Here is a 10,263-nt window from a genome sequence, read left to right on the forward strand (position 1 = left end):
AAAAATATAAGTTTAAACATATTAACAGATTAGAATACTACTGTTTCACATAAATATTACAGCTGAAACGTATGCAGTTATTAAATTAGGATTCCCAATAAACATATTTATAGAGAAATAATTCCTTGAACGCTGGAACATTAGGTGCTGGTTTAATACAAGGCTGCAAAAACTGTTCCATAAAACTGTACCAACGTATTTAAAATATTTTTTAAAATACTCTGTGGAAACATTAAGCATATATGAATTGTTACTTTAATTCAACCATATACTCTTTGTGATAGTGTTTTAACTCAACCGTGTACTCTTTGTGACAATGTTTTAACTCAACCGTGTACTCTTTGTGATAATGTTTTAACTAAACCGTGTACTCTTTGTGACAATATTTTAATTCAACCGTGTACTCTTTGTGATAATGTTTTAATTCAACCGTGTACTCTTTGTGATAATATTTTAACTCAACCGTGTACTCTTTGTGATAATGTTTTAACTCAACCGTGTACTCTTTGTGATAATGTTTTAACTCAACATTGTACTCTTTGTGATAATGTTTTAACTCAACCGTGTACTCATTGTGATAATGTTTTAACTCAACCGTGTACATTTTGTGATAATGTTTTAACTCAACCGTGTACTCTTTTTGATAATGTTTTAACTCAGCCGTGTACTCTTTGTGATAATGTTTGAACTCAACCGTGTACTCTTTGTGATAATGCTCCTTACACGCTTAAGACCTTCAGATGCTTTGACACTAAATTATTGAAGACCATTGAAAGTAAGAACAGCTTTTCCAACACTAATGTAATCTTTGATTGGCATCAAAACAAATGATTTAATTGTTAAAATGTCTTTAATGTTGAAAATCACCGTTGCTGTTCTGTTTTGTAATTGTGAAGTTTCTGCAGGCAAGAAGAACAAAGGAGATCTCCGTATACAGATAGACCTATCCGACTTAACCCCCCATCCCTTTCCACAATAACTGTTTCTTTTATATACTTTATGAAGAGTTGAAAAGTTGTTGGACCATGATACTGTAGTATCAACAAGCACACATAAATGTTTGCCGAATTACCAGTTTCAAGTTTTTCCCCACGCACCTCCAAGTACATTTATCTACATTTGAGTATCGGTTGTGTTAAACAGACGACCATTAACCGGGTTTTCTGTAAACTTATCTGTTTATTGGCATACATTTTTTTCAGAGCACGCTGTAAGTCCTCATTTAGTTTGCTGTCAATAATGCTAATATCTTTATTACTGACATATCTTGACATATATATATGCATAAATCGACACTAAAGAATGTTTCAAACACATGGAAATTCGTTTGTATATAACATGAAAAAGAAAGATAGGGTCTAAACAAAGGATCCTTGTGGCACTCTAACATAAATTGTTTGAACATCAGAGAAATGCCTATCCAACTTAATTGCTTATAATCGACTACCAAGAATGAACAAAAACCCCAATATTGAGAGTTTTGTGACATGACATACTGGTAATTTATGATGTAGACTTTTATGATTAGCAGGAACGCAATCTGTTCGTAGCTTGAAGACTAAGTCTCCATGTAATTAAACGTCACCAATATTTCTGTAGCTATTGATTAGTCAGACCATAGTGCCAACTGGACTGATCTATCACCTTGTTTTGTCCAGTCTAGTTGATTAACCAGTTCATGCTAATTGAATTTGCTATAGTACTTGATGCTAGGATAAATTTAATGTTGCCTTTCTTTAAAATTTAAACTCAGTTCCCATCGCGATTTTTTTTACGACATGTGATCAGATGCTTATACCTTCTGAATGTTTTACGTCTCCGCCAGTCCAAGAAACTCTTATCTATGCCTCTTCCTAGCTTCCCAACACTATGGAACTCTCACCAAGTCGCATGCGAGTCCGATATTTTAACTTCTGGTGCTCACTGTAACCACGGCAACATGGGCTAGAATCCGAGCCCTGCAATCCGACAGGTGAACAATCCACTGGACCAAGAATTTATGGAGCTATCGATATATAGGTCTGCAGTTCCTATATAATGTTCACATCACCCTTAAATATTAAACGTCACGTGGATAATTTCAATTTTAACAAGATTTGTGTCACTTTTCATTGCTAGAAGTCTAAAGTATTTTTTTATACTTGATATTGTTTACTTATTCTTTGTTTGGACTTTTACAAATCCGAAAGAAATACTGAGTCTCATTTGCGTTCACAATTCATATTTGCCTTAACTTATTGCTATGCAATTATCTTAAAAACACATCCACAACTTTGATTTCAAACCAGGTACCTCAATATCGCGTTTTAGTTTTGAAATAGTTTTGAAACAGAATCTGTAACACCTTAAATAACAGTTACAGGACTAATCTCTAGTTCATAGAAACAGGCAAATCAATCCAGTATTTTTTTTTTAAATATGGGTTTATTGTGCAGTATGTTGTATTATAAATGATCAGGATTTTTTCACACAAGGAAACTGCCTGTCTGCCTTTTATCCATTACGCAACAACCCGTTCGAGGTTAAATTCAAATGAGATTATATCTCCAAGCCGTCCAGGTAGAGACCCCTTCGTTTGTTTTGCGATCAGTCATGATGGCACGATCAGCTTGGAAGCAACCTTGGGCTTTTGAGGACCGGAAACCCGAGTGTAACAGTAAGTGCTAAATTTCCCAAGGGCAGTATTCAAAGAGAACATTCCATATTCAATCGAAATAGAAAGATTCAAATCTAGAGCGGAGTCTCAATAAGCGATTTGTCCGGACTACATCCATTTCCCCGTCAGTTTATGTGCGAACGTTGCCAGATGTGGATCGTTGAGAAGTTGGGAGGCATTAGACTGTACCCCGCGCTCGTTAAACAGCGGAAAGGAATTTTTGGGAAATTCTAGTTTGGATTTTGCGGGCAAAGGCCTCTGAGGAAGCTTTTCGGGTTGGTGTGAGATGCGACACCCGAGGATCGGAGAGAGGGAAGACACGCTGAGAGCACGTGGGAGGTCTTTTGTGACGTCAACAGTTTGTGTGGAGGACTGCAGGTAAGAAATGTGGAATAAGAGTACCGGAAGTGTCGGAATGGCGGATCAGGAAGTGCCGGGAGAGCACGTATTCAAGGGTATCGGAAGTACCAAAAGAGAAACGAGAGGAGGGCAGGTGAGTAATAGAAACAACAATGAAGATAAACACTCTAATTGAAGACCGTAAAATCATATGATGAAATAATAGTTGACAACTATATTTGTTCGAAGAAATTTTGATTGAGAAATCTGTCGAAGAAATTGTTCATTACATTTGATACATTTTATTAAATTTCACTTTGATTTATTTTTATAAACCAAGTCCGTAGGCATTGTTGACTGGGGGCTCGGAGCTATTTCAGTTTTAATCCATGCCTCTAAATATCAACGACAGTTCGATATCCACCCTCAATGAAATCCATGCCTCCAGATGTGCATGATAGTTGGATATCCAGCCTTACTGCAATCCACATCTCTAAATATCCTTAACAGTTGGATATCCACCCTAACTGCAATCCATATCTCTAAATATCCATGACAGTTGGATATCCACCCTCACTGCAATCCATATCTCTAAATATCCATGACAGTTGGATATCCACCCTCACTGCATGCCTCCATATATCCTTTAAAGTAGGAATTACATTGCCAAACAAACGTTTCTACAACTAGAACACTTCAGAAAGGTATCTATTAGGTTGATCAAATTTTATGGCCAAATAATAAATGCAATAAAAAAATTATTATTGACATTTTCAAACTGACAAATTAGAAAGTTGCTTATTTCTTATCCTATAATGCAGTTCTATAATTGGAATCAAACAGCATGAACAGAAATCACTGGGTACTAATGGCCAAGAGGAAAGCAAAGCCATTGGGATCTTGGCACAAGACTGAGTAATTGGCAAATAGAGTAGACAAAATGAAAAAATAACAATATTTGCAACTGCTGACTTTATTGCAATTACGAATGCATATTTTATAGAATGATGAATGCGTCTAATTCTACCAATTTAAGATATGACTATCTTACAAAAGATAAATTGTCTGACTCTGCTACACAAAATTTTTGTAGTGTCACTTACTGTACTATTATAATTAAACAGACAATATTTTTTAGCATTGCTGTACACACATATATTTATAACAAATTAAGCCATTAAGCTGTCATTCATAAGAGACATCATCAAGATTCTTCTCTGAATGTTAGACTAGTAGCCAGGGACAATGTATATTGTTTGTTGTAGAAAAACATATACCAGACATATAAATAGTCTCATATGTGTTACTAAGCCAGCATTAGTATATGCAGTCAACTGCGTATATTGTTGTTCAGGAATGCTCTTGTATATGGATAGGGAAGCTAAAGTCTCTGGCGTATATTTATGTTCAGAAATGTTATGACATAGAGATAGGGGAAGCTAAAGTCAATTGCGTATAAATTTGCCCAGAAATGGTTTTATATAGCGAAAAGGAAGCTAAAAATCAATTGCATATATTTTTGTCAAGGATTGCTCTCGTATATAGTGATGAAAGCTAAAATGTAGGTATAAATGCAACTGGTGCAGACTGGTTGTGTTTTCAAATACTTTTTAATTGGAAGCTAACTTACTTTCAGTAGAAAAATATTTTAAAGATAAATATTACTGATTATGTTCAGGGTGGGCTTACCTTTGAAACTGGCTTGATATATCATATTTATCGTAAATGCCTGTGTACATCATCTGAGTACTTATTATATTTGTTATTATCCGTTTAACTAAATAGAGGAACTGTGAAAGGCAAGAAACAAGTTCTCGAAGCTATGCGATGTTTCTTCAGCGCTAAAGCTTATGACAGAAATGAGGATGACAAATATATTTTGAAGGGAAATAACTATAATCTTATTTTCGATTCCTTGAGTATTATTGTTACAATTGTATATTTTAAAAAAATACTAAACTTCTGAGTCTATTGTTATGTATAGCTATATCATGTGTATTATTTTCATAATAAAAGGTTTTGTTTGGGTCATTTAGTAACGACATTTTGAATAATAATATCATATATGATCGTAGTTTGTACTTTCAAATGAATCATGTATCACGTGCATTGATTCATTCACAAATACCCACGGCTGAGTCGTGCTATTAGTGCAAATAAACATCACGACATCCTACAAGGACATGAGTTCTAGTGATAGGCTAAGCTGACATAGTTCCTGATTAGTCGCTGTTGAAACATCTAATCTGTTTGATGATAGAGTGATTTCGAAAAGCCTCGTTTTGCATTATGTCTAATGCGCATTGTAAATATACATAATATTAGTTTTCCTTAGAAATTGACATTCTTAGTAGTACCAGCAGTCTGGGAAGTTATTTGTTGAGAGAAAGTCATTTACATAATTTAATCTTTCGATGGAATTACAGTATTGGAAATATTTCAGATTAATTTGGATATATAGCTGTATTAGCATTACGATGAATTCCTTTAAAGGCTTTTTGGCATTTTAGCTGTCACGGAAACACTGTGAATTCATTTCAAGAAATTTTAAAATTAAACAATAGTGATTATTCTGCACTGTTGATATATCAGTACATTACTGATTATCATTCGGAATACCTTTGTAACTCATCCATATTTCTCGAAACTTTTGGAATGGAATGAAATCTGGACTTTAATATTTCATTCACCATACTGTAAGTTATTATTAATTCTGTCACATTGTATTGTAGGAAAATAAATTATATTTCCAATTATACAAAACTTGTTGGTTATGTTCTTCCTTGTTTCTTGTTTCAAGACCGTAATACACTTCACCTTTCGATAGTCTTAAACATTAAGCTCCAGAGATTTTGAATTCAATTCAACGTTTTTCATGTTGCGATTGCTAAGCTTGGATTAATCTTGCTTTTTCGCTTTCATTCCTTAACTTGACATATATTTTAAGAGTTTAACGTCGTTTTTTGTAGGTCTATCGTGGTATAAACCGTGAAAACTAATTTAAAATGTAAATTTAAGGAAGAATTTCAGACATTTTCCATAACGAAAGGAGAATGAAATAACTAATTATGTGTCAGAAGTTGTCAATATTATAATCCCTATCAACTTGGCACTATTACGACTCTATCGTCTGAAAGTATTAAAAAAAGTGAGAGGCAACAAGCTTTCGTAAAATTCAATAAATAATTTATTTTCGTTGGATATATGTGATAATGTAAAAGGAACGGACGGTATTGTGAATTACATTCCAAATAATACTAGAATTGGATACACAAATCCTAATGGTTAAAGTTCTCATTAGTTAGTGGAAATCCAAATTATGGATAACGCTGAAAGTATTGATGCGGCTGTCGATGCACATATAATGGTGCTGTTCCAACAGTCTTTTGTTGGATCACAATAATACAATCCAAGAATTGAATCGTTATTGGAAACTGCACTATACGTTGAGGCCTCTAATTACTAGAATGTTACGTTGCATTTCTAGTGAATAAATAATTTGAATAAATGAATTCCAGCCCAAATGATGTTAAGGACAGAACAAAAATACAATCGACTCTGCTAAGATCTTTAAACACGAATACATACTTTTACCAGTAAAAAAATTACATTGTCCTCTAATTGACCTTGAGTGACACTTAGGAGTTTCTAAAATGAAACTATTATCTAATGGAAAATAACCTTCTAGAAGATACTTAATGTTTGCAAAATAAAATGTTAGATCTTAGTTATAATTAGAACGCCTGTTACGAAAATTATAATATCGGATGTGGAAAGCATCAAGTAGGCCAGGTATATTTATAGGAGTATTCTTATAACCTAGACACAATCAAACATTAATCTGCTAAGTCGTTTACAGATGAGCTTAGGTATCTTCTGGTTGGGTTTTTATATCACTTGTCAAGTGTGACAAGATCTACAGTATTTACAAACATCACTTTTCATTTTTCGACAATACAAATGATTCAATATAAGTCTTAATGACCCCTAAATGAATAAGGAATATCATGTGTCAAACTAAGATTTTCGACTTTGGAACTATTATTTGATAGTTCACCGACCACTTGTCACCAGCAGGTACCAAAGGAAGTCTACATGTTCTCATAAGGACCCAATTGTAACAAAATAAGAAACAAGTACTTCTGTGAATTCTGTTTTGCTAATAACCGTCTGAAACAAATAGTAAATCTCAGGATATTTATCCTGTTCGACGACAAGCGATCGCAGCTTGTCTCTTCGACTGGACAAAAGAGCATGAGGAGCTAAACGAATTTCACAAGAAGTGTAAGTGACCTCATCAAAGAGCCTGGTCAATATATGTGTCAGCGAAAGGTACACTTTCCCGATCAACATCATTTTTAAGAGGTTGCTTTGTTTATAATTGCTCTAATAAGCGCACAAGCTGGGTATACATCAGGGATTTCTGTTTCAATTGGATCGATTTTCAGATCCAAATAAGGCTTGTCAGTTACAAGTGGATTAACCACATCTTTATTTCCAGCTAGGTCATTACTAATTCATAAATGAGTATCCGCAATGGGTAAAGATATTATTGTTCCGACTGACACGGGTCTTGAGACTAAGTCTGATGAAAAAATTACACAATGGAGAAAAACAAGAACAAAACCGCGCTCTACTCTCTGAATAAGAACACTCTCTTTAGAAATAAATTCTCAGAAAAAGGCAAAGCTCCTGATAGGAAAAGACTCTGAGAGGCTCCCGTGTCCCCTAATTTTTTTAATTATAGAGATAGGACTGGCAGAATCCGTCGTGAGTGTCGTAGAACCCTTAGATATAATTATCCATAATAAAATCAGACTGAGGTGTGCTTGATCCATCAAATGTATTGTTTTCAATACATGACCGTGACATTGACCTCTTAGAAATAAGAGCAGTTGGAATAGGTTTGTCTTGATTCTGTTTCTTATTTTTCAATTTGTTGCAATCAGAAATAACATGGCCTTTCTCGTTGCAATAGGTACACATAGGAAGAGATAAGGACTTCTGATCAGTCTTATCAGAAACATGATTTCTAAAAGTTGTGCCAGTTTGAGGTTTGGAAGTGCTCGTATTAGACTGAAATAATTTTTTTTTACCAAAAGACTGCTGAGTTGAAGACCTACCAATAAAACAAATTATAAGACAAAGGAATATTCGCCAGCTGTACGAGAAGCAATTTCTAAAGTTTCGATTTTATCGTCATCAAGATAAGTCTTAACGTCACAATTCATGAACTCTTCAACCAATATCAGTTTTCTGAAATTTTTGAAAAACTTGACTAAGTTTGTTGGTTATATAGCAGCTACCAAACAGCTGCTCTTTTTGTCTTGCAAATTCGACATGAGTTTGTCAAGTTTCTTTTTTATAGTTCTTGAATTGTTGTCGATAAGACTCAGGTACCAACTCGTAACCCTTCAAGATACATTCCTTAACCAGATCATAATCAGCACTCTGATGTATCGATAGAGAAGTTTAGATGTCATGAACTTTGCCAAAAATTGCAATTTTTAATAATAGAACCAAATCTTCCTTGATCATTTCACATTTTCAGCATTATTGTTTCAAAATGAGGAAAATGTTTATCTACTTCTTTTTAAGGGAATAACCTAATATTTTTTGGTAACATCGAAACTTGAATTGAAATTCTCTCTCTCTCTCTCTCTCTCTCTCTGCATCTGTATTTCTCTTTCTCACTTTCCTTTTCCTGTAATTGCATTTGTCTTTCTTCTTTATGTAATTGAGTTTGCCTCTCTCTCTCTCTCTCTCTCTCTCCTCTGGTGCGCAATAAAACATTTCTTTCTTCTTTCTGAAGCTGACGCTTTCATAACTATAATTCCGCCTTCTATTTTAATTTCAATTCCTTTACTCTCATATTAAAGTATGATACAGACTTACTAAACATACCCAAAGCGCTTTTATCCAAACAATTCTTTTCATCAGATATTGGACCAAAATACTTTTTATTTCTTGCTTCGTTAAAGGAGCCTTCGCCACCGAAAGATCGTATTTGCTGGCAAGCTGGAGTAATTCATCCTTTGTGAAGGGGTGTAACCGTTTCTTCTTAGGATAGTGAAACAAAGTTCTCCACTTTAAATGACATTGTGAAAGCTATCTAGTTTCACTAATACATTTTTTTTTTTAAATTTAAAATAATACATTGGAATTACAGTTCTAAGCAGAAAATGAATTTAAATTTAAAAACTAGGTTTTCCGAAATCTTTTAATGACATTCGTATCCAGGACGAGCCCAAATATTTTCTATTACGACCCTAGGGTCTTAAAAGAAGTAATGGATCAATGTGAGAAGCAACAGCTTTGCTAATTCAACAAATAAGTAATTTCCCTAGAATACATTGTGAAAATATTAAAAGGAAACTTAAGGTATTACGAATTATATTTTTTAAAAAATAGTCCTTGATTTACATGCACAATTCCGAATGGTTAAAGTTCGGATTAAACTTTGGTGGAAATCCGAATTAAAGAAAACGCTGAAACTGTTGATGTGCCTGTGGTGGCCATATAACAGTAATGTTCTAACAGACTTCTGTTGGATCCCAATTAAATAATCCTAGAATTAAATTCTTCATTGAAATTTCACTATAATTTCAAGTCTCTATTTCTACAAACGTTATGTTTAAAGAACACTTTGTATTTCCAGTGAATAAATAACTTAAATAAATTTCAGCCCGATAAACATCTGCACACAATAGTAAAATTGATTCTGCTAAGTTAATGTAGCACGAATAAATAATGTTTCCATTAAAAAGACTATAATTACTGAATCACACCTAAGGCTCATTTCGGAAGAATCTATATATACAATTTTCTAGTCATTATCTTGAAATGACCTTCGCATTTGCGTGCATGTTTGTGTCTTTCACAAGGATTCTACCTAAAACATTAATCACTGCATTGTTAGCATCTCTTTTCATTTTCATATCAAATGACATGAAAAAATAATTGCTCTCCAAAATGTTGCTTAGACTTGATGCTGTTCTGAGTGTATATGATACACTGATATGTTGGACTAGGATATTGAACTTCCTGCTGTTCTGAGTGTGTATGACACACTGCTATGCTGGACTGTGATATTTGACTTCCTGCTGTTCTGAGTGTATATGATACACTGATATGTTGGACTGTGATGCTGAACTTCCCCTGGTATATTTCCTGCTTGTTCGGAGCTTCCATATTTTAAAATTCACTTAGATAAGAGTAACAGATATATGCGAGGTGATCCGCACGTGTGTAAATCGCAACTATGCAGA

This window comes from Sinohyriopsis cumingii, chromosome 17, assembly GCF_028554795.1.
Source record: "Sinohyriopsis cumingii isolate HCF-2022 chromosome 17, ASM2855479v2, whole genome shotgun sequence".
NCBI lineage: Eukaryota > Metazoa > Mollusca > Bivalvia > Unionida > Unionidae > Sinohyriopsis > Sinohyriopsis cumingii.